This window comes from Bos mutus, chromosome 8, assembly GCF_027580195.1.
Source record: "Bos mutus isolate GX-2022 chromosome 8, NWIPB_WYAK_1.1, whole genome shotgun sequence".
Classification (NCBI taxonomy): domain Eukaryota; kingdom Metazoa; phylum Chordata; class Mammalia; order Artiodactyla; family Bovidae; genus Bos; species Bos mutus.
The window spans coordinates 111,123,718-111,146,117 of record NC_091624.1 but is presented as its reverse complement, the minus strand read 5'-3'; the positions used below and the strand labels follow the sequence as shown (position 1 = coordinate 111,146,117).

The 22,400-nt window shown below is 37.2% G+C and overlaps 1 protein-coding gene and 1 long non-coding RNA gene across 6 annotated transcripts in view; both read left to right on the top strand.

Moving 5' to 3' along the window:
- The window catches only part of MFSD14B (major facilitator superfamily domain containing 14B), a 132,367-nt gene that overhangs the window by 11,284 nt on the left and 98,683 nt on the right, over positions 1-22,400 (top strand). The gene's annotated exons all lie outside the window — the stretch shown is intronic.
- LOC138988932 (uncharacterized) overlaps positions 52-22,400 on the top strand; it is a 33,967-nt gene continuing 11,618 nt past the window's right edge. The window contains exon 1 of the long non-coding RNA XR_011465208.1: positions 52-186. This is a non-coding gene — a long non-coding RNA (uncharacterized lncRNA). The remainder of the gene's footprint in view (positions 187-22,400) is intronic.

Genomic DNA, 22,400 nt, shown 5'->3' with positions numbered 1-22,400 from the left:
TTTGTTTGTTTTTTAAATTATGGGGTGTTTCTTTTCTTTTTTTTAGATTTTTTACTGTGATGTGGACCGTTTTTACAATCTATATTGAATTTGTTACAATATTACTTCTGATTTATGTTTTGACTACAAGGCATGTGGAATCTAGCTCCCTGACCATGGATCAAACCTGCCCCTCTGCATTGGAAGGTGAGATCCCAACCACTGGACCACCAGGGAAGTCTCAAGAATCTTCTCATATGTGTGTTGGCCATTTGTATATTTTCTTTGGAGAACTGTATAGTCAAGTCCTTTGCCTCCTTTTAAATTGGGTTATTTGGGTTAACTCTTATCAGATGCACACTTTACAAATGTTTTCTCTATAGGTTGTCTTTCACTGTGTTGATCTTGTCCATTGATGTACAAGTTTTAAATTTTTATAAAGTCCAGTTTTATCTGTTTTTACTTTTCTTTTGTGTGTTTTTTGGTACCATATCCAAAAAAAATCATTGTCATATCTAGTATCATGAAGCTTTTCCTCTGTGTTGTCTTCTGAGAGTTTTAGAGTTTTAGGTCTTATGTTTAGGTGTTTTTTTTTTTCTTTCCTGATTATCTTAAACTACTAATTTATTTCTCTCCATAGGTCTTCAGTTCATTTTAAAAGTTTGTAATTTTAATGAAGCCCCATATCTGTTGTTTCTTTTGTTGCTTGTCATTTTGGAGTCGTGTCTAAGAATCCATTCCTAAATCCAAGATTTACCTCTGTTTTCTAGGAGTTTTATGGTTTTAGCTTAGGTCATTCATCTATTTTGTGTTAATTTTTGTATGTGGTGTGAGGTAGGGGTCCACCTTCATTCTTTATATGTGGAAATTGAATTGTCTTAAGCACAGTTAGTTGGAGAGACTGTTCTTTGCTCATTGAATGGATTTGACACTGTTTTTTGGCAACAGTCAATTGGATGTGCAGCTGCTAAGTTGCTTCAGTCGTGTCCTACTCTGCGACACCATAGACGGCAGCCTACCAGGCTCCCGTGTCCCTGGGATTCTCCAGGCAAGAACACTGGAGTGGGTTGCCATTTCCTTTTCCAACGTGTGAAAGTGGAAAGTGAAAGTGAAGTTGCTCAGTCGTGTCCAACTCTTAGGGACCCCATGGACTGCAGCCTACCAGGCTCCTCCATCCATGGGATTTTCCAGGCAAGAGTACTGGAGTGGAGTGCCATTGCCTTCTCCACAATTGGACATAGATACAGGAATTTCTTTGTGGACTCTCAGTTTTATTCAGTTGGTATGTATGATAACCTCCTTCTTGCTTCTATATTGACAAGTTCCGATATACGATGATCTTTGAGTTTGGGGTTATGCGTGGGACAACCTTATATTTTTTCCAGTTGGCAGCAGATGACCTGATTGACAAAAGTCAGATGTCCTCATTCATCTGAACTTTTCAAGCCATGTTGGGAAAGCAGTTGAAGGGGTTGGTGAAAATAATCTTTCACCTAGGTACACACTGTCTAGGGCAGACTTCTTAGTTCTGGGAAAGAAATGGGTGAGTAAATAAAGGTCTATGCTTTACTTTGCCTGAGAAACTGTCTACCTTTGACTTCTATTATCCCTTAACTGAAGTTGTTGTAGTCCAGGCTACCTGCTGTATATATGTCCTGATTCTATTTGTGGAGAAAGAAAGGCAGTATAAGTAATACAAATGGTTAGTAGCATGTACTCTGGAGGTATGTGACTCTCCAGATGTAATACCAGCTTTGGCACTTATTAATCATGTGAATTGGGAAATTCCTTAAATTCTGTGCGTCTGAGTTTTGTCATCTATAAAATGGGGACAATTCCTATCTCAAAAGATTATAGTTAGAATAAAATGATAGTTATGTGCTTTTATCAAGGTGTCTGTTGCTGTAAAAGGATAATTTTTGCCTGTTTATATCTCAGGACCTTTTGTAATAGACTGTCCCTGACCTGTGTTCCTGTCCTTCATAGTGTTTATTTCCATTTTAAATTGTACATTACATGAAGTGGGAGCAGGGATAGTTTCTTCTATTGCTACTATTATTCTAAGAATCTAGCTGACATATAGCAGAACTCAGCAAATATGTGTTGAATGAATTGATCTCTTGGAGTGATTGATGTTTTTCTTTTGGCTGTGCCGCTTGGCTTATTGGATCTTAGTTCCCCAAATTGACTAAGGGCAATAAAAGTGCCAGGTCCTGGACTGATAGGGAACACCCTGGAGTTGAATATTTTTATTGTTAAAGAATGCTGGTGGAGGTGGGTGGGAGAGAGGCTCAAGAGGGAGGGGATATATGTATATTTAATAACTGATACACATTGTACAGCAGAAGCCAACACAACATTGTAAGCAATTATCCTCTAATTAAAACTAAATATTTTCAAAAAAAAAAAAAAAAGAATCCTGATAGAAGTAGAATATTTACAAAAGCAGTTCTTGGGATCTTGATTTGCTTTAAGTTGGGTGGCAATTGGTAAATTAAGTTGGAGAACTCGATGAGGAAAAAGTTATTTTATATATATCTTATGAATTCTTGATCTTACCAACTGTGTCATTTATTCAGCTATTTAATGTAGAACTGAGAAAATTTTTATAATTTCTGTGGAAATTATTTCAGCTGAAGAAATAGGCAGTAAAACTGCTTTTCCAACTTGCATTTCAATATTTAATAATGTTAGGAGAAAGAAAAGCACACTTTTAGGTAATAGTCATTTACTTGTTTTTTAAAACCATTTGTGTTCTTCTCCTTGTGTTTGTATTTTAAAAGCTTTCTAATAAAAAAATTATTTTTGATGGGGCATTTTACTAACCAGGTAGGTACAAATGATATAGGCAAAAAGCATATGTAAAAATTATTAAAATATTGAAGGCTCATAGTGAAACATTTTTCACATACGTCTTTTATAGTGATGCAGAGATGGCTGACTGAATCTTATGGCAGTAATTTCCAACTCTGGAGTACCAACTTTTAATTAGAATATATTTGTTCAGAAGTATAATAGAGACGATAGTTTATATAGTTACAGACTTGGTTCAATCTCAAATATTTTCATTTTTAACAGGTTAAGTGTGCATGATGCAATAATGTATTTGATAAAGGGATTTATTATTGTACATAAGTCCAGGAACAGTGTGCTTAGCTTAGCAGTTTAATATCACCCCTTGGTGTGCCTCGAAGGCTCACTGCATTCACAGACTTTGCTTTTTTCAGTATGTTGACTTCTGGTCTTTAGGATCAACCCATTGTGGTTTCAAGATGGCTAACTGCTCAAGTAACATGTCCTTACACAGTAATGCCCCTAAACTGGGTGGGAAGAGGTATTTCACTGTGGTTTTGATTTGCATTTCTCTGATGGCTAATGAGTTGAGCATCTTTTCATGTGCTTATTGACCACTTGTTTGTCTTCTTTTGCCCATTTTTAAATTGGGTTGTCATTTTATTAGTGAGCTCTAAGAGCTCTTTATATATTATTATATCAGATCCTTTATCACAGGGATCACCAACCTTCCAAGATCTAATAATGCCTAATGGATCTGGGGTGGAGCTGATATAATATTAATAGCAATAAAGTACACAATAAATGTAATGGTGCTTGAATCATCCCAAGATCAACCCCACCCCCCACACCATGGAAAAATTGTCTGGTCCCTGGTGCCAGAAAGGCTGAGTACTGCTGCCTTATCAGATACAAGTTTTGCAAATATTTACTTCCATTCCATTTTCATTTTATAGAGCACAAGTTTTAATTTTGCTTCAAATTTTTTTCTTCTAGTTTTATTGAGATATAATTGATACACAGCATCTGTAAGTTTAAGGTGTACAGCATAATGACTTGACATATATATATATATATCATGAAATGGTTATCACAATAAACTTAATGAGCATCCATCATCTCATGGATGCAAAGTTAAAGACAAAAATTTTTTTGTGTGATGAAACTCTTAGGACTTACTATCTTAATTTTCATATATAACATACAGTGATGTTCATTATATGTATCATATTGTATGTTATATTCCTAGTACTTATAACTGGAAATTCATACCTTTTGACCTCCTTATGCAATCCCTCCCCCCAATCTCTGGTAACCACAGATTGGCTCTCTTTTTCTATGAGTTTGTTTCTTTGTTTTTGAAGTAAAACTGACCTGGAACACTGTGGGAAGATCCCTTGTAGAAGGGAATGACCACCCACTTAAGTATTCTTGCTTGGAGAATCCCATGGTCAGAGGAGCCTGGCAGGCTACAGTCCATGGAGTTGTTGAGTCGGAATGACTGAGTGACTAACGCTTTCTTTCTGTATTTAAGTTGCTGATCTCTTAAGTTTAAATACATCTTAACAACACTGCATTTTTATTCCTGTTACCCTACAGTGACTGTTTTTGACATTCTATTTTACATCTTTTTGTTTTCTATATCCCTTATCTGCTTATCATAGATAGATGATTTTGCTAATTATTGCTAGCCGATTTTGCTAATTATCCCTGCTGGCTTTATACATGGCTTATTTATTAGCTGCTTTGTGTTTATCTTTACAGATGAGATTTTTCATTTTACATTTTCTTGTTTCTAGTTGTGGCCTTTGTTTTCTAGCTTAGAGAAGTCCCTTTTAACACTCTTGTAAAGTTGATTTGGTGGTGTTGAACAAGCTTTTGCTTGTCTGTAAAACTTTTGATCTTGCCATCAAATCTGAATGAAATTCTTTGTAGGTCTTTTTCCTTTCATCATTTTAAATATTGTGCCACTCCCTTCTCATCTGCTTAGTTTAGGCTTAGACATCAGCTGATAGCCTTATGGTAGTTCACTTGTACTTAACTTGTAGCTTTCAGTATTCTCTCTTTATTTTTGCCATTTTAATTACTACTTATCTTGGTGTGGTCCTCTTTGGGTTGACCATGTTTCAGATGTCCGTGATTCCTGGACTGTTTGGGATGTCTCTTTCCTTTCCCCAGTCAAGGAAATGTTCAGCTATTGTTTCTTCAAGTAAGTTTTTTCTTTTCTCCTTCTGGGCCCCTGTAATACTTGTATTATAGTATGCTTGATGTTGTCCTAAAGGTCTTTTACATTGTGCTCCTTTTTTTCTGTTCTTCCTTTTTTCAGTTGTGCTTTAGTTTTTTCTACTAAGCTTTCAGCTTGCTGATCCGTTCCTCTGTACCATTCTCTCTCGTTCATTCCTTCTAGTGGATTTTTCATTTCATGCATTGTATTCTTCATCTCAGGTTGGCTCTTCTTTATATTTACTTGCTATTATATATGCATAAAAGTTTAACTCTTTGTTAAACACAAATTTTTTATTTTAATGGAGTCCACCATAACTTTTTCTTGCATGGATGGTGATGATAATATTGTGTATACAAGCTTATCATGAAACTAAGGGACCTAATTTTGGAGTCTGTGATCTATTTTGAATTACCTTTTTAAAAAAAATTAATACTATATATATACATAACGTGTTGAATGTTTTTAAATGTATGGTTCAGTGACATTTGAATACGTTAGAATTGTTATGCAACCATTACTATTGTCCATCTCCAGAACTTTTCATTATCCCAAACTGAACTCAGTCAGTACCCATTAAACTATTAACTCCCCATTTCCCTGTCCTCCCAGCCCCTGGCAACCACTGTCTACTTTCTGTCTTTATGAATCTGACTACTTTAGGTACCTAGTATAAATAGAATCATACAGCATCTGTCCTTTTATGACTGGCTTATTTCACTTAGCATAATCTCTTCAAGGTTTATCCATGTTGTAACATATCAGAGTTTCCTGTCTTTGTTGCTGAAAAATATTCCATTACATTCATATAGCATATTTTGTTCATACATTAATACACCAGTGGACACTTGGGTGGCTTCTACCTTTTGGTTGTTGTGAATAATGCTACTATGAATGTAGATGTAAATACCTCTTTAAGACCCTGCATTCAGTTCTTTTGCATATAGAAAGTAGAATACTGGATCTATTTTAAATTTTATTAGGAACCCCATACTGTTTTTCACAATGGCCATAGCATATTACATTCTCACTAATAGTGCACCAGGGTTCCAATTTCTCTGTATCTTTGTCAGCACTTGTTATTTTCTGGTTTTAATTTTTGTTTTTCACTCTTAGACATCCTAATAAACACAAAGTAATATCACATTTTTCTTTTGGTTTTCATTCCCTAATGATTAGTGATATTGAGCACCCCTTCATGTATTTATTTCTTCTTGCCCAATTTTTGATTTGTGTGTGTGTGTGTGATATGCTCTGGATATTAATCTTTTATCTGATATGTGATTTGCACATTCTCCTATGAGTTGTCTTTTCCTTCTGTTAATAATGTCCTTTGATACAAGGACATTAAATACAAAAGGTTTGTTTTTTTTTTTTTTTTGAGTATAATTATTTTTATTTAGAGTTGTAGGTAAGGCTATCAACATATGGATTTCTTGTATTACTTTTTAAAAAAATTTTAATTGGACAATACTTACCTTACAGCATTGTGATGGTTTTTGCCATACATGAATCAGCCATAGGCACACATATGTTCCCTCCCCTGAACCCCCTACTTCCCACCTTCCTCCCCATGCTGTCCCTCCACATTGTCACAGAGCAGCAGAGAGGTTTGTGTTTTGATCAAGTTCAGTGTATCTATTTTTTTCTTTTTCTCTCAGTGTTACTATCCAATAAATCATTGCCAAGTCCAGTGTCATGAAGCTTTTGTTTTATGTTGTCATCTAAGTTTTATAGTTTTAGCTCCTATGTTCAAGGCATTGATCCATTTTGAGTTTGTTTTTTGCACATGAGAAAGTGAAAGTGAAAGTCACTCAGTCATGTCCAACCCTTTGGAATTCTCCAGGCCAGAATACTGGAGTGGGTAGCCTTTCCCTTTTCCAGGGGAATCTTCCTAAAGCAGGGATTGAACCCTGGTCTCCCGCATTGTGGGCAGATTCTTTACCAGCTGAGCCACCAGGGGAGCCCTTTCTATACATGATGTAAAGTAAAAAGGTCTCCTTTATTCTTGTGCATGTGAATATCCCACTTCCCTAGCACTGTTCATTGAAGAAACTGTTCTGTCTCAATTGAATGGTCTTAGCACCCTTATTGCAAATTATTTGACCATTGTGCAAGTGTTATTTCTGGATTCTCTTATACTAATTTGGTCTACATGTCTGTCTTTATCACAGTACCACACTGTTTTGATTATTTTTGTATTGGGTTGGCAAAAAAGTTCATTCTGGTTTTTCCGTAAGATGGCTCTAGTAGTGCTTAGTTGTCTTTAAGTTCATTTAGAACAAGCTTGTTAGATTTTATTGTGACAGCTGTTATATCAGTATGCATTTAATAAAAAACCAAAATTGGTGAATTTTTGTGTAGCTATTTTAATATTGAAGATGGAAAAAACAACATTTTGGACACTATGCTTTATAATTTCAAGAAAGGTAAAAATGCAACTGAAATGCAAAACAAGAAAAAAAAAATACGTGCAGTGTTTGGAGAGGGTGCTGTGACTGACTGAATATGTCAAAAGTAGTTTCCAAAGTTTTATGCTGGAGATTTCTTGCTGGACAATGCTCCACAGTCAGGTAAACCAGTTGAAGTTGAAAGCAATTAAATCAACACATTAATCGAGAACAGTCAATGTTATGTCATGCAGGAGATAGCTGACACATTCAAAATATCCAAATCAAGTGTTGAAAACCATTTGTACCAGCTTGGTTATGTTAATCACTTTGATGTTTGAGTTCCACCTAAATTAAGCCAAAAAAATCTTGACTATATTTCTGCACGTGATTCTCTACTTAAACATAATGAAAACATTCTGTTTTTAAAACAAATTGTTACAGGTGATGATAGTGTACAATAATGTAGAAGTAAAGATATTATGGGGCAAGCAAAATGAACCACCAAGCAAATGAAAACCAAGGCTGGTTTTCATGCAAAGAAGGTGATGTTGTGTGTATGGTGGGATTGGAGGGAGTCTTCTATTATGGCTCCTTCTGGAAAACCAATTGGTTATTTCCAACAAGTACAGCTCCAAGTTAGACAAACTAAAAGCAATACTTGACCAAAAAGCATCTGGAATTAGTCAACAGAAAACACATACTCTTCCATCATGATAACGCAAGACTGCATGTTTCCTTGGTGACCAGGCAGAAACTGTTGCATCTTGGCTGGGAAGTTCTGATTTATCCACTATATTAGCCAGACATTGTACTTCCAGATTTCCATTTATTTCAGTATTTATAAAATTCTCTTAATGGAAAAAGTTTCAGTTCCATGGAAAACTGTAGAAGGCACCTGGAGCAGTTCTTTGCTCAAAAAGATAAAAGCTTTGGATGATGGAATTTTGAAGTTGCCTGCAAAATGGCAGAAGGTAGTGGAACAAAATGGTGAATACATTATTCAATAAAGTTCTTGGTGAAAATTAAAAATATGTCTTTTATTTTTTAACTTAAAAGCCAAAGGAACTTTTTAGCTAACCCAATAATATGTTTTCAAATCAGGAATTGTGAGAACTACAGGTTTGTTCTAATTTTTCTAGATTTCTTTTGGCTATTCAAGGTTCCTTGAGAGTTCCGTATATGATCACAACATCTTAAATAGAAATACTTTTGATCCTTCCTTTCCATTTTGAATTTTTTTTTTTTCCTTCCCTAATTACTCTGGCTAGAACTTCCACTACTGTGTTGAATATAAACTGTGAAAGTGGGCATCTTCCTGATCTTGGGTAAAAAGTTTTTTCCACCTTTGACTATTTTGATGTTAGGTATGGATTTTGCATATGTGCCCTTTATTATATTGAGATAGTTTCCTTAGATGCTTGTTTTTTGGATTTTTTTTTCTTTTAACCATAGAAAGGTGTTAATTTTGTGGATGCTTTTTCTGCATCATTTGAGGTTGAGCATGTGAGTTTTTCCCCCTTCATTTTGATGTGGTGTATGTCATTGGTTGCTTTTCATATATGAACTGTTTTTACATTCCAGGAATAAATCTCACTTGGTCATGGTGTATAGCTCTTTTAGTATGCTGCTGCATTTGGTTTGCTAGTATTTTGTTAAGAACTATTGCATCAACAACATAGGAAAACTAGTCTTTAGTTGTCTTTTCTTGAAGTGTGTTTGTCTGACTTTATACAGGTAATGCTGTCATCATAGAGAGGCTTCATAGAATGTGTTCAGTTGTGAGAAGAGTTTGAGAGGGATTGGTGTTCTTTAAATGTTTGGTTTAAAGTGAAGCCATCAGATTCAGGGCTTTTCTTTGTCAGGAGGTTTTTGATCGCTGATTCATTCTTCTTACTAGTTCTAGGTCTGTTTTTATAATCTGTTCTTGATTCAGCCTTAGTAGATTTTGTGTTTCTAGGAATTTGTCCCTTTCAACTAGTTTATCCAATTTGTTGGCATACACATGCCTAAGTACTGAGTAATCCCTTGTGACATTTCTTTTATTTCTGATTTTAGCAATTTAAGTCTTCCCTCTATTTTTCTTGTTAGTTTTGCTAAAGATTTGCCAATATTTTGATATTTTCATAAATATCAGCTTCTGATTTTGTTGCTTTTCTATATTGTGTTTACTTTTTCTATAATCTGTGCTTTCTTTCTTTCTTTTTCTTTTTTTTTTCTTTTTTGCTTTGTGTTTGGTCTTTTCTAGTTTCTTACAGTGAAAAGCTAGATTCAGTTCAGTTCAGTTCAGTTCAGTTGCTCAGTCGTGCCCGACTCTTTGCGACCCCATGAATCGCAGCACGCCAGGCCTCCCTGTCCATCACCAACTCCCGGAGTTCACTCAGACTCATGTCCATCGAGTCGGTGATGCCATCCAGACATCTCATCATCTGTCATCCCCTTCTCCTCCTGCCCCAAATCCCTCCCAGCATCAGAGTCTTTTCCAATGAGTCAACTCTTCGCATGAGGTGGCCAAAGTAATGGAGTTTCAGCTTTAGCATCAATCCTTCCAAAGAACTGACTTCAAATCTTCTGTTATCAGGCATTTACAGCTATAAGTTTGCTTCTAAACACTGCTTTAGCTGCACTCAAGAAGATTTGATATGTTTTCCTTTTCCTTCATCTGATAGTTTGGTAACTTGTCTTGTGAGTTCATCTTTCACCCATCATCATTTTTAGGTGTACATTGATTAATATTCACATTTATGAATTTTCCAAATTTTTGTATGTTACTGACTTCTGGTTTCATTTCATTGTGGTCAAAAATATACTTTGTGTGATTTTTAATTCTTTAAAATTTATTCAGACTTGTTTTATAGTTTTTCATGTGCACATGAGAAGAATGTGTATTCTTCTGTAGTAGGGCAGGATACTCAACATCTGTCAGGTCTAGTTAGTGTACAGTGTTGGTGAAATCTTCTGTTTATTTGTCAATCTTGTCTAATTGTTCTATCCATTATTGGAAGTGGATATCAAAGTCTCCAGTTAATTGTTGATTTTTCTGTTTGGGCCTTTTTTAAAGGGTGTAGGTGCCAGTGGATGAGGGTGGTTGACTTAATGTTGCACACTATAAATATCTTTGATATTGACTGTGAGTGAAGTTGCTCAGTGGTGTCCAACTCTTTGTGACCCTGTGGACTGCAGCCTGCCAGGCTCCACCATCCATGGGATTTTCCAGGCAGTAATACCAGAGTGGGTTGACATTTCCTCCTCCAGGGGATCTTCCCAACCCAGGGATCAAACTCTGGTTTCCCACATTGCAGGCCGAATCTTTACCATCTGAGCCACCAGGAAAACTGTTTATATTGATCGTAAAGGGGTTCTGTAAATAAATATGACATATCACACTTTTAATGAAAAGTACAAAAGGTAAACAATTCATAGAAAAAAAATACAATGCCTAATAACCATAGGAAAGAAGCTCAATTTCATTTGTAATCAGGGAAATCCAAAATAGAATGAGATAATCATTTTTTAAAATCTAACAAAAATGTGAAACTTATTAGTAATCTTAGAATATGAGGAGACAGGTATTTTCAAGCACTCTTGATGTGGCAAGTTGTTTTTTTAATTTTTGGTAACTTAATAAATTTTTGGTGTTTTTACTATTTTGTTATGAATATACCCACGTATTCATCACCTTATTGTATATGAAACACTATCTCTTTTTTTTTTAAGCTATAAATTTGTTTAATTTTTTAGTTGCAGGTAATTGCTTTACAGAATTTTGTTGTTTTCTGTCAATTCTCAATATGAATCAGCCATAGGTATACATATACCCCCTCCCTTTTGAACCTCCCTCCCATCTCCCTCTTTATCCCACCCCTCTAGGATGATACAGAGCCCCTGTTTGAGTTCCCTGAGACGTAAGAGCAAATTCCCACTGGCTATCTATTTTATATATGGTAATGTAGGTTTCCATGTTACTCTCTCCATACATCTCACCCTCTCCTCCCCTCTTCCTGTGTCTGTAAGTCTATTCTCTTTGTCTGTTACTCCACGGCTGCCCTGTAAATAAATTCTTCAGTACCATTTTTCTAAATTCCATATATTTGCATTAGTATACAATATTTATCTTTCTCTTTCTGACTTACTTCACTCTGTATGATAGGCTCTAGGTTCATCCACTTCATTAGAACTGACTCAAACGCATTCTTTTTATGATTGAGTAATTACTTTGCCAACAAAGGTCTGTCTAGTCAAGGCTATGGTTTTTCCAGTGGTCATGTATGGATGTGAGAGTTGGACTGTGAAGAAAGCTGAATGCCAAAGAATTGATGCTTTTGAACTGTGGTGTTGGAGAAGACTCTTGAGAGTCCCTCGGACTGCAAGGAGATCCAACCAGTCCATCCTAAAGGAGATCAGTCCTGGGTGTTCATTGGAAGGACTGATGTTAAAGCTGAAACTCCAATACTTTGGCCACCTCATGCAAAGAGTTGATTCATTGGAAAAGACTCTGATGCTGGGAGGGATTTGGGGCAGGAGGAGAAGGGGATGACAGATGATGAGATGGCTGGATGGCATCACCAACTCGATGGATATTCGTTTGAGTGAACTCCGGGAGTTGGTGATGGACAGGGAGGGCTGGCGTGCTGCGATTCATGGGGTCGCAAAGAGTCGGACACGACTGAGCGACTGAACTGAACTGAGCTGAATATTCAATTGTGTATATATACCACAGCTTCTTTATCCATTCATCTGTCGATGGACATCTAGGTTGCTTCCATGTTCTAGCTATTGTAAGTAGTGCTGCAATGAACAATGGGATACATGTGTCTTTTCCAGTTTTGATTTCCTCAGGGTATATGCCTAGGAGTGGTATTGCTGGGTCATATGGTGGTTTTATTCCTAGCTTTTTAAGGAGTCTCCATACTGTCTCCTATAGTGGCTGTATCAATTTACATGCCCACCAACAGTGCAAGAGCTTTCCCTTTTCTCCACACCCTCTCCAGCATTTATTGTTTGTAGGCTTTTTGATGATGGCCATTCTGACCACTGTGAGGTGATATCTCATTGTAGTTTCAATTTGCATTTCTCTAATAATGAGCAATGTTGAGCATCTTTTCACGTGTTTGTTAGTCATCTGTATGTCTTCTTTGCAGAAATGTCTGTATAGGTCTTTTCCCACTTTTTGATTGGGTTGTTTGCTTTTCTGGTATTGAGTTGTATGAACTGCTTGTATATTTGAAATTGATCCTTTGTCAGTTGTTTCACTTGCTATTATTTTCTCCCATTTTGAGGGTTGTCTTTTCACCTTGCATATAACTTCCTTAGCTGTACAAAAACTTTTAAGTTTAATCAGGTCCCACTTGTTTACTTTTGTTTTTATTTCCATTACTCTAGGAGGTGAGTCATAGAGGATCTTGCTGTGATTTATGTCATCGAGTGTTCTGCCTATGTTTTCTTTTAAGAGTTTTATAATTTCTGGTCTTACATTTAGGTCTTAAATCCATTTTGAGTTTATCTTTGTGTGTGGTGTTAGTAAGTGTTCTAATTTCAGTCTTTTACATGTTGCTGTCCAGTTTTCCCAGCATCATTTATTGAAGAGGCTGTCTTTGCCTTATTGTATATTCTTGCCTCCTTTGTCAAAAATAAGGTACCCATAGGTGCATGAGTTTATTTCTGGGCTTTCTATTTTGTTCCTTTGGTCTGTATTTCTGCTTTTGTGCCAGTAGCATACTGTCTTGGTGACTGTAGCTTTGTAATATAATCTGAAGTCAGGAATGTGGATTCCTCCAGCTCCATTCTTCTTTTTCAAGACTGCTTTGGCTATTCAGGGTCTTTTGTGTTTCCATATGAATTGTGAAATTTTTTGTCTAGTTCTGTGTAAAATGCCATTGGTAATTGGATGGGGATCGTATTGAATCTGTAGACTGTGTTTGGTAATATAGTCATGTTCACAATATCAACTGTTTCTACTCAGGAACATGGAATATCTGTCCATCTGCTTTTGTCATCTTTGATTTCATTCATCAGTATCTTATAATTTTCTTTGTACATTTCTTTTGTCTCTTTCGGTAACTTTATCTCTAGATATTTTATTCTTTTTGTTACAGTGGTGAATGGGATTGATTCTTTCTCTTTTGATTTATTATTGTTAGTATATAGAAATGCAGGTGATTTCTCTGTATTGATTTTGTTTCCTATGACTTTTCTAAATTCACTGTTTAGATCTACTAATTTTCTGATAGTATGTTTAATGTCTTTGGTGTACTATTATGTCATCTGCACACAGTGAGAATTTCTTTTCTGATCTGGATTCCTTTTAATTTTTTTCTTCTCTGATTGCTGTAGCTAGCACTTCCAAAACTATGTTGAATAATAGTGATAAAAGTTGACACCCTTGTCTTGATCCTGATCTTAGGGGGAATGCTTTCAGTTTTTCACCATTGAGAATAATGTTTGCTGTAGGCTTATCATGTATGGCCTTTACTATGTTGAGGTAAGTTCTGTGCCCATTATTTGAAGTGTTTTAATCGTAAATGGGTGCTGAATTTTGTCAAAGGCTTTTTCTGCACCTATTGAGATTATCATATGGTTTTTATCTTTCAATTTGTAAATATGGTGCATCACATTGATTGATTTGCGTATATTGCATATATTTTTTGCATTTCTGGAATAAACCCAACTTGATCTGGTTTATAAGCTTTTTGATATCTTGTTGAATTCTGTTTGCTAAAATTCTCTTGAGGATTTTTGTTTCTATGTTCATCAGTGATATTGGCCTGTAGTTTTCTTTTTTGTGTGTTGTCTTTGTCTGGTTTTGATATCAGGGTGATGGTAGCCTCATAGAATGAGTTTGGAAGTGTTCCTTCCTCTGCAGTTTTTTTAAAGAGTTTTAGAAGGATAGGCATTAGCTCTTTTTTAAATGATAGAATTCTCCTGTGATTCTGGTCCTGGGCTTCTGTTTTTTTGGGGGAGATTTTTCGTCACAGTTTCAATTTCAGTGCTTGTAATTGCTTTGTTTATCATTTCCATTTCTTCCTGGTTCAGTCTTGGAAGGTTAAATTTTTCTAAGGATCTGTCCATTTCTTCCACGTTGTCCATTTTATTGCTGTGTGTTTGTTCATAATGATCTCTTAGACTTCTTTGTATTTCTGCATTGTCTGTTGTAACGTCTCCTTTTTCATTTCTGATTTTGTTGATTTGATTAGTCTCTTTTTTTCTTGATTAGTCTGGTTGAAGGTTTGTCGATTTTGTTTATCTTCTCAAAGAACCAGTTTTAAGTTTTATTAATCTTTACTATTGTTTCTTTCATTTTCAATTATTTCTGCTCTGATGTTTATGATTTGTTTCCTTCTGCTAATTTTGCAGGATGGAGGGGGGTGTGTGGTTTGTTCTTTTTCCAGTTGTTTTAGGTGTAAACTTACATTGTCTCTTTGATGTTTTTCTTATTTCTTTAGGTAGGATTGTATTGCTGTAAACTTCCCTCTAAGAACTGTTTTTGCTACATCCTGTAGGTTTGAGTTGTCTTGTTTTCATTGTCATTTATTTCTAGAAATTTTTTGATTTCCCTTTTGATTTCTTTATTAACCTGTTGGTTATTTAGAAACATGTTGTTTAATCTCCATGGGTTTATGTTTTTTACAGTTTTTTTTTTTTCTTGTAATTGATATCTAGTCTCTTAGCATTGTAGTCGGAAAAGATGCTTGATATGATTTCAATTTTCTTAAATTTACTGATGTTTGATTTGTGACCCAAGATGTGGTCTATCCTGGAGAATATTCCATGTGCACTTGAGAAGAATGTGTATTCTGTATTTGGATGGAATGTCCTGATGATATCAATGAGATCCATCTCATCTAATGTATCATTTAAGACTTGTGGTTCCTTATTAATTTTCTGTTTTGATGATCTGTCCAGTTCATTGGTGTGAGTGGGGTGTTAAAGTCTCCTACTATTATTGTGTTACTGTCAATTTCTCCTTTTATGTCTCTTATTGTTTGTCTTACATGTTGAGGTGCTCCTATGTTGGGTGGATAGATATTAACAATTGTTATGTCTTCCTCTTGGATTGATCTCTTGTTCATTATGTAGTGTTCCTAACCTCTTGTAATAGTCTTTATTTTAAGGTCTATTTTGTCTGATATGAGGATTGCCACTCCAGCTTTCTTTTGCTTTCCAATTGCATGGAATGTATTTTTCCATCCTCTCACTTTCAGTCTATATATGTCTTTAGGTCTGAAGTGGGTTTCTTATAGACAGCATATATATGGGTCTTGTTTTTATATTCATTCAGCCAGTCTGATTCTTTTGGTTGGAGCATTTAATTCATTTACATTTAAGGTAGTTATTGATATTCCTATTTCCATTTTTTTAATTGTTTGGGCTTGATCTTGTAAATTGTTTTCTTCTTTTGTATTTATTGACTATACAAGTCCCTTTAATATTTGTTTTAAAGCTGGTTTGGTGGTACTGAATTCTCTTAACTTTTGCTTGTCCTCAAAGCTTTTGATTTCTCCATGAATTTTGAATGAGATCTTTGCTGGGTAGAGTAATCTTGGTGGTAGATTTAAAAGGGAATTTCAGTACTTTAAATATATCTTACCATTCTCTTCTGGCCCACAGTTTCTGCTGAAAGATCAGCTGTTAAACATATGGGGTTTACCTTGTATGTTACTTGTTACTTTTTCCTTGCTGCTTTTAATAAATTCTTTCTTTGTGTTTAATCTTTGTTAGTTTGATTAGTATGTGTCTTGGCGTGTTTCTCCTTGTGTTTATCCTGTATGGGACTCCTTGTGCCTCTTGGATTTGATTGACTATTTCACTTTTCCGTGTTGGGGAAATTTTCAACTATAATCCCTTCAAAAATTTTCTCATACCCTTTCTTTTCTCTTCTTCTGGGACCCCTCTTTTCAAATGTTGGTGTGTTTAATATGGTCCCAGAGATCTCTGAGACTATCCTCAGTTCTTTTCATTCTTTTTATTTTATTCTGCTCTTCAGAAGTTATTTCCACCATTTTATGTTCCAGTCACTGATTTGTTCTTCTGCTTCAGATATTCTGTTATTGATGTCTTATAGTGTATTTTTAATTTTAGTAATTGTGTTGTTTGTTCTTTAATTTTTCTAGGTCTTTGTTAATTGATTGTTGTATTTTCTCCATTCTATTTTCAAGGTTTTTAATCATCTCTACTATCATTACTCTGAATTCTTTTTTAGGTAGCTTGCCTATTTCCTCTTCATTTATTTGGACTTCTGTGTTTCTAGTTTGTTCCTTCATTTGTGCAATATTTCTCTGCCTTTTCATTATTTTTTTTAAAACTTCCTGTGTTTGAGGTCTCCTTTTTCCAGGCTTCAAGGTTGAATTTTTTCTTCCTTTTGATTTCTACCCTCCTCAGTTTGGTCCATTGGGTTGTGTAAGCGTCATGTAGTGTGAGATTTGTGCTGAGTTTTTTGTTTGTTTTGTTTTCTTTTGTCTTGTTTTTCCTCTGATGGACAAGGCTGAGTGAGGTGGTAATCCTGTCTGCTGATTATTGGGTTTGTAGTTTTGTTTTGCTTGTTTTTTGGAAGAGGCATCCTGTATGGTGTTTGGGTGATGCCAAGTCTTGTATTCAGGTGGTTTCCTTTGTTTGAGTTCTCACTATTTGATACTTAGGGTTAGTTCTCTGGTAGTCTAGGGTCTTGGAATCAGTGCTCCCACTCCAAAGGCTCAGGGCTTGATCCTTGGTCAGGAATGAAGATTCCACAAGTGGTTTGTTATGGCATTAAGTGAGATTAAAACAAATACCCAAAGATGAAAAACCGAAGATGAACCCCAGACAAATGGCAGTTGCAAATCAGGCGAATAAAAATTAAAATAATGGAATAGAAACATACACATTCAAAAGCAAAATTAAAACAGTCCAACAAAAATAAAGTACAATAAATTGAGCCAGTGAACAAAGGAAACCAAAAATTTTGTCTACCAGTTAAGAATAAAACTAACTAAGCACAAACTGGAAAACAAAACTAAAGCAAGGTGCCAAGTTAGGAATAAAGCAATGAAAACAAAACTAACAAATATGTTCAGGGAAAAGGAAAGAAAGAAAAGAAAAGAGTAGACATGCAAAGTTAAATAGAGGTAGGTTAAGAATGGTTGTATACAGTAAAGAATAACTGCAAGAGGAAAAGATTAGTAGGAAAAGCAAGCAAAGAAATGTAGAAAAAAATAACAATAGGTTTTAAAAAGTTAAAAGTTAAAATTTAAAAAAGAGGAAAGAAAATAAAAAAGAAAAACTGAAACTCCACAGAACTACAAAAGCCCAATGTAGAGGCAGAGGTTTATAACACTAAAAAGTAATTTAACAACAACAAAAACTCAAACACTTGATTAGATTTCATCATGCCAATAAATCAACAACTACAACAGAGGGGGGGAGAAAAGAAAAAAGAGAAGAAAAAATCCAAAAGAAACTATGGAACAAGTCAAAACATAAGAATAATAAATACATTTCTAGAGTCACTGCTGTCAGAGTCCTTTCCCTTGCTGGGAGTCACGTCCATCTCACCTCCCTAGGATGCCCTGTGCTGATCTCTGGACCTGCTGTGGGGGCAGCTCAGATTCTAATCTGGCCCTGCCCCTATGTGTTCTTGCCAATAATGTCCACAGCTATCAGAACTAGTGTGTTTTTTCTTTGGTGGGAGCTCTCAATGTCCTTTTATAACACAGACACAGAATCTGCCTAGTTGATCATGTGGATTTATCTGTAATTTGTACAGCTGGTGGGAAGGTTTTGGGTCTTCTTTCTTAGCCACAGTGCACCTGGGTTTCAACTGTGGTTTTATTTCCACCTCTGCATGTGGATCATCCACTGGGTTTTGCTCCTGAGGCTGCCCTGGAGGACTTGCATCTGCCCCAGTGAAAGCCAGGTATGAAGGTGGTGCAGGTGCTTGGTTTGCAGGGGTTCTGGCAGCACCAGGCACTCAGCGGGGTTGGTGGCTAGCGCAGCAGGAAATATAGTGTTCTAGAAGGGTATGGCAACCAGTTTTGGCCTGTACACTCCAGTATTCTTGCCTGGAGAACTCTCCTGACAGAGAAGCCTGGCAGTCCACTGTTCACAGGGTTGCAAAGAGTTGGACACAACAGAAGCGACCTCGCTTGCATAGATGTCAGAGTATTTTTGCATGTGGCAGCTTTGGCTCATCGAAGGTTGAGCATGAAGGTGGCATAGCTGCCTGGGTCACAGGGACCCTGGCTGTTCCAAGTGTGCTTGGAAAGGACTGCCTCTGCCTCAGGAGTTATGGCTCTATCAGAGTGTTTTTTCGAGCCTTTGGTAGCTGGTGATCAGAAGGCCTCTTTGGCTAGTCTTTCTCTGCAGCCCTGCCTGTTCAGGTAATTAGAGGGCTCCTTTGCTGGGGATCCTTTTCTGTTTTTTGTCATGTCAGGCACATAGAGGGGTCCCCTGGCTGGAGTCCTGCTCTGTAGATTGACACATCAGGTACTTAATGGGGCACGCTGGGTGGGGTCCTACTCTGTGGTTCGCCCTCTCAGGCAGTTGATGGGCCAGCCTTTATGTTGTTCAGCTACCGATGCTGGCGTTTGGAGAGAGAGAGGCTATGGTGATGGCTGCACGCCCAACGCGTGACTCAGCAGTATTGCCTTTCTCCCATGGCTGCCTTGCTTTCCTCTGCACGCATGTCCCACCACAGTCTCCTCCCTCACATCCCCTCTATCCATCTCTGCGCAGTCAACAGCAGGCCTCGCCCTGGGATTGCTCCACAATCCCTAAATTCCAGCCCCCAGCCGCTGTATCTTCTAGGGCACCTGCGTCCCTGTCCAGGGTATGTATGGCTGTGGCAAGGACTGTCCTGATTCTCATTCCATTTAGGCTGCCACAGATCAGGTTTTCACTCTCAGCCTTAAATGTTTCTTCTCTGACTCAGACAGTTACCCCAATGTGGTGTTCAGATCCCTGCTTCAGTTCCCCCACCCGATGAAGGCAGGTCCAGTTTTACTGTTTACTAACACTCCTTTTTTCCCCCCTAGTTCATTCATTCTACCAAGTTTCGCATAGTTCTATATATTATTTTCTGCTGGTCAGGTACCCCTGTCCCCTCTCAGCTGGTGTGCTGCATGCACTTCTGTGTCGAATGTGTATTCCTGATGTATCCATGGAGAGAGATGTACTCCATGCCCCCCTACTCCTCTGCCATGTTGTTCTTGAAACATTATCTCTTTTTCACCTATATTTTGTGTAAACAGGTCTTTAAATATCACCTGAATTGCTTCCCTGGTGGCTTAGATGGTAAAGCGTCTGACTACAATGCGGGAGACCTGGGTTCCATCCCTGGGTTGGGAAGATCTGCTGGAGAAGGAAATGGCAATCCACTCCAGTACTATTGCCTGGAAAATCCCATGGACAGAGGAGCCTGGTAGGCTACAGTCCATGAGGTCGCAAAGTGTTGGACACGACTGAGCAACTTCACTTTCACTCTCTGTGTATTCTTGCCATCTCTTTTTAATCTCTTATGCTTCTGTTAGTTCCTTACTGTTTCTATCCTTTATCATACCCACCCTTGCATGTACTATTCGCTTGATAACTCCAGTTTTCTTGAAGAGGTATCTAGTCTTTCCCATTCTATCATTTTCCTCTATTCTTTGCACTGTTCCTGTGAGAAGTCCTTGTTATCTCTCCTTGGTGTTGTCTAGAACTCTGTTCAGTTGGATATATCTTTCCTTTTCTCCCTTGCTTTTTTACTTCTCTTCTTTCCTCAGCTATTTGTAAAGCCTCCTCAGATAACCACTTTGCCTTCTTTCATTTCTTTTTCTTTGGGATGTTTTGGTCAGTGACTCCTGTACAATATTATGAATCTGTCCATAGTTCTTAATGTACCCTGGTCACCAGGGCTCATCCTTTTATTCATCACTTCCATGTATAATCATAAAGAATTTGATTTAGGTTGTACCTGAATGGCCTACTGGTTTTCCCTACTTTCTTCAATTTAAGATCTGAGCCACAGTCAGCTCCAGGCCTTGTTTTTGCTGACTGTAAGAGCTTCTCCATCTTTGGCTGTAAAGAATATAATCAGTCTGATTTCGGTGTTGACCATTTGGTGGTGTCCTTGTGTAGGATTGTATCTCGTGTTGTTGGAAGAGGTGTTTGTTATGATCAGTGTGTTCTCTTGACAAAAATCTGTTAGCCTCTGCCCTTCTTCATTTTGTACTCCAAGGCCAAACTTGCTTACAATTCTGGGTATCTCTTGAGTTCCTATTTTTGCATTCCAATCCCTTATAATGAAAAGGACATCTTCTTCAGTGTTAGTTCTAGAAGGTCTTATAGGTGTTCATAGAACCATTTAGTTTTAACTTCAGCATCCTTGGTTGGGGCACAGACTTGGATTACTGTGATGTTGAATGGTTTGCCTTGGAAATGAACTGAGACAATTCTGTTATTTTTGAGATTGCACCCAAGTACTGCATTTTGGACTCTTGTTGACTAACCTAATATTCCAGGTTCCTCTGTGTGCTGCTGATCCCCGCTCACAGTGCCAGTGGTCTTGCTCATCCTGTTCATCTGTCTGCATTGTTCGCTGAACCCATGGCAGGCAAGGTGCGAGCTAAGAGGCTGGAAAAAAATGCTAGGTTCCATGGGAACTGCAGATACATTTATTCTCTCCTGGCTGGTGCAGCGGCCATAGCATTAGACAGAACACAACATAACCACACACAACCCTTCAGGGCTTTTCCAAGTGAAGTTTTTACTGGTGTACCTCACAGAGTAGCCCATGACCAAGCAAGTACCTCGTGATGCACATGTGCAGCACTGTAAGTGATCTCAGATGTTCCATAATTGTGCAGGGTCATTGTTTACAGAGCATGGGGCGAGAGAGCCTGACCACACCATCCTGGCTACTTTGCTCTTTCCCCAACTATGCAGTACTGTTCTTTATAGCATCAGAGTTTACTTTCACCACCAGCCACCATCACAGCTGAGCATTATTTCTGCTTTGGCCCAGCTACTTCATTCTTTTTGGAGCTATTTGTAATTGTCTTCCACTCTTTGCCAGTAGTATCATGAAGTCGCTCAGTCGTGTCCTACTCTTCGTGACCCCATGGACTAGCCCACCAGGCTCCTCCATCCATGGAATTTTTTAGGCAAGAGTACTGGATTGGGTTGCCATTTCCTTCTCCAGTAATATATTGGACACAGTCTGACCTGGCGGGCTCATCATCTGGTGCCATATCTTTTTGCCTTATATTGTTCATGGAGTTCTCATGGCAAGAATACTGGAATGGCTTGCCATTCCCTCCTCCAGTGGACCACATTTTGTCAGAACTCTCCACTATGACCCATCCATTTTGTGTGGCCTTGCATGACATATGCCCCATTGCCATGACAAGGCTATGATTCATGAAGGGACGTAATGACTTTAAGCCCATTAATAGTTAATTGCCTGGACTTACTATTTCATTGAGCTTACAAAGTGTGAAGATAATAAGTTAATCATTCCTTTTTCATTCATTATCAAAATTCTTAAAAAGAACTTTAGCTAATCAGTGTTTGGTTATCCTGAGATGTAGAAAAGGGGAATACATGCTTCTCTCTCATTCTTTCACACATTTACCAGTTTTCAGAATAATAGCTTAGTTTTCTAACATCCACCAAAGATCTTACATTTCAATTCATGCAGATATTGCCCTTCTTACTCAGTCCTTCCCCACTGGGGGTCCCTTTAGATTGGTTCCTGAATCCTTTTGATATGACCATAGTTGTCTATAGCATCTTTGCTTTTGGCAAAATATGTTCCAAGATCGTGTACATTTTTTGACCGAAAACCTTTAGTCAACTTATTGTCAAAAATTTCAATTTTCTTTTAGTGGGAAATGATGTTTCAAGACCACAATCTGTGCTCTAGGAGGTGTTCACTCCTGTTAGGTGGCTCATTTTTTGTACACTTTTTCAGTGAATAGAATTAGGAAATCCTATTTTCCTTTAAGGTAATTATACCACAATCTATATTAATATTTTTAAATCAAATTTAAGATTTCAAGTTT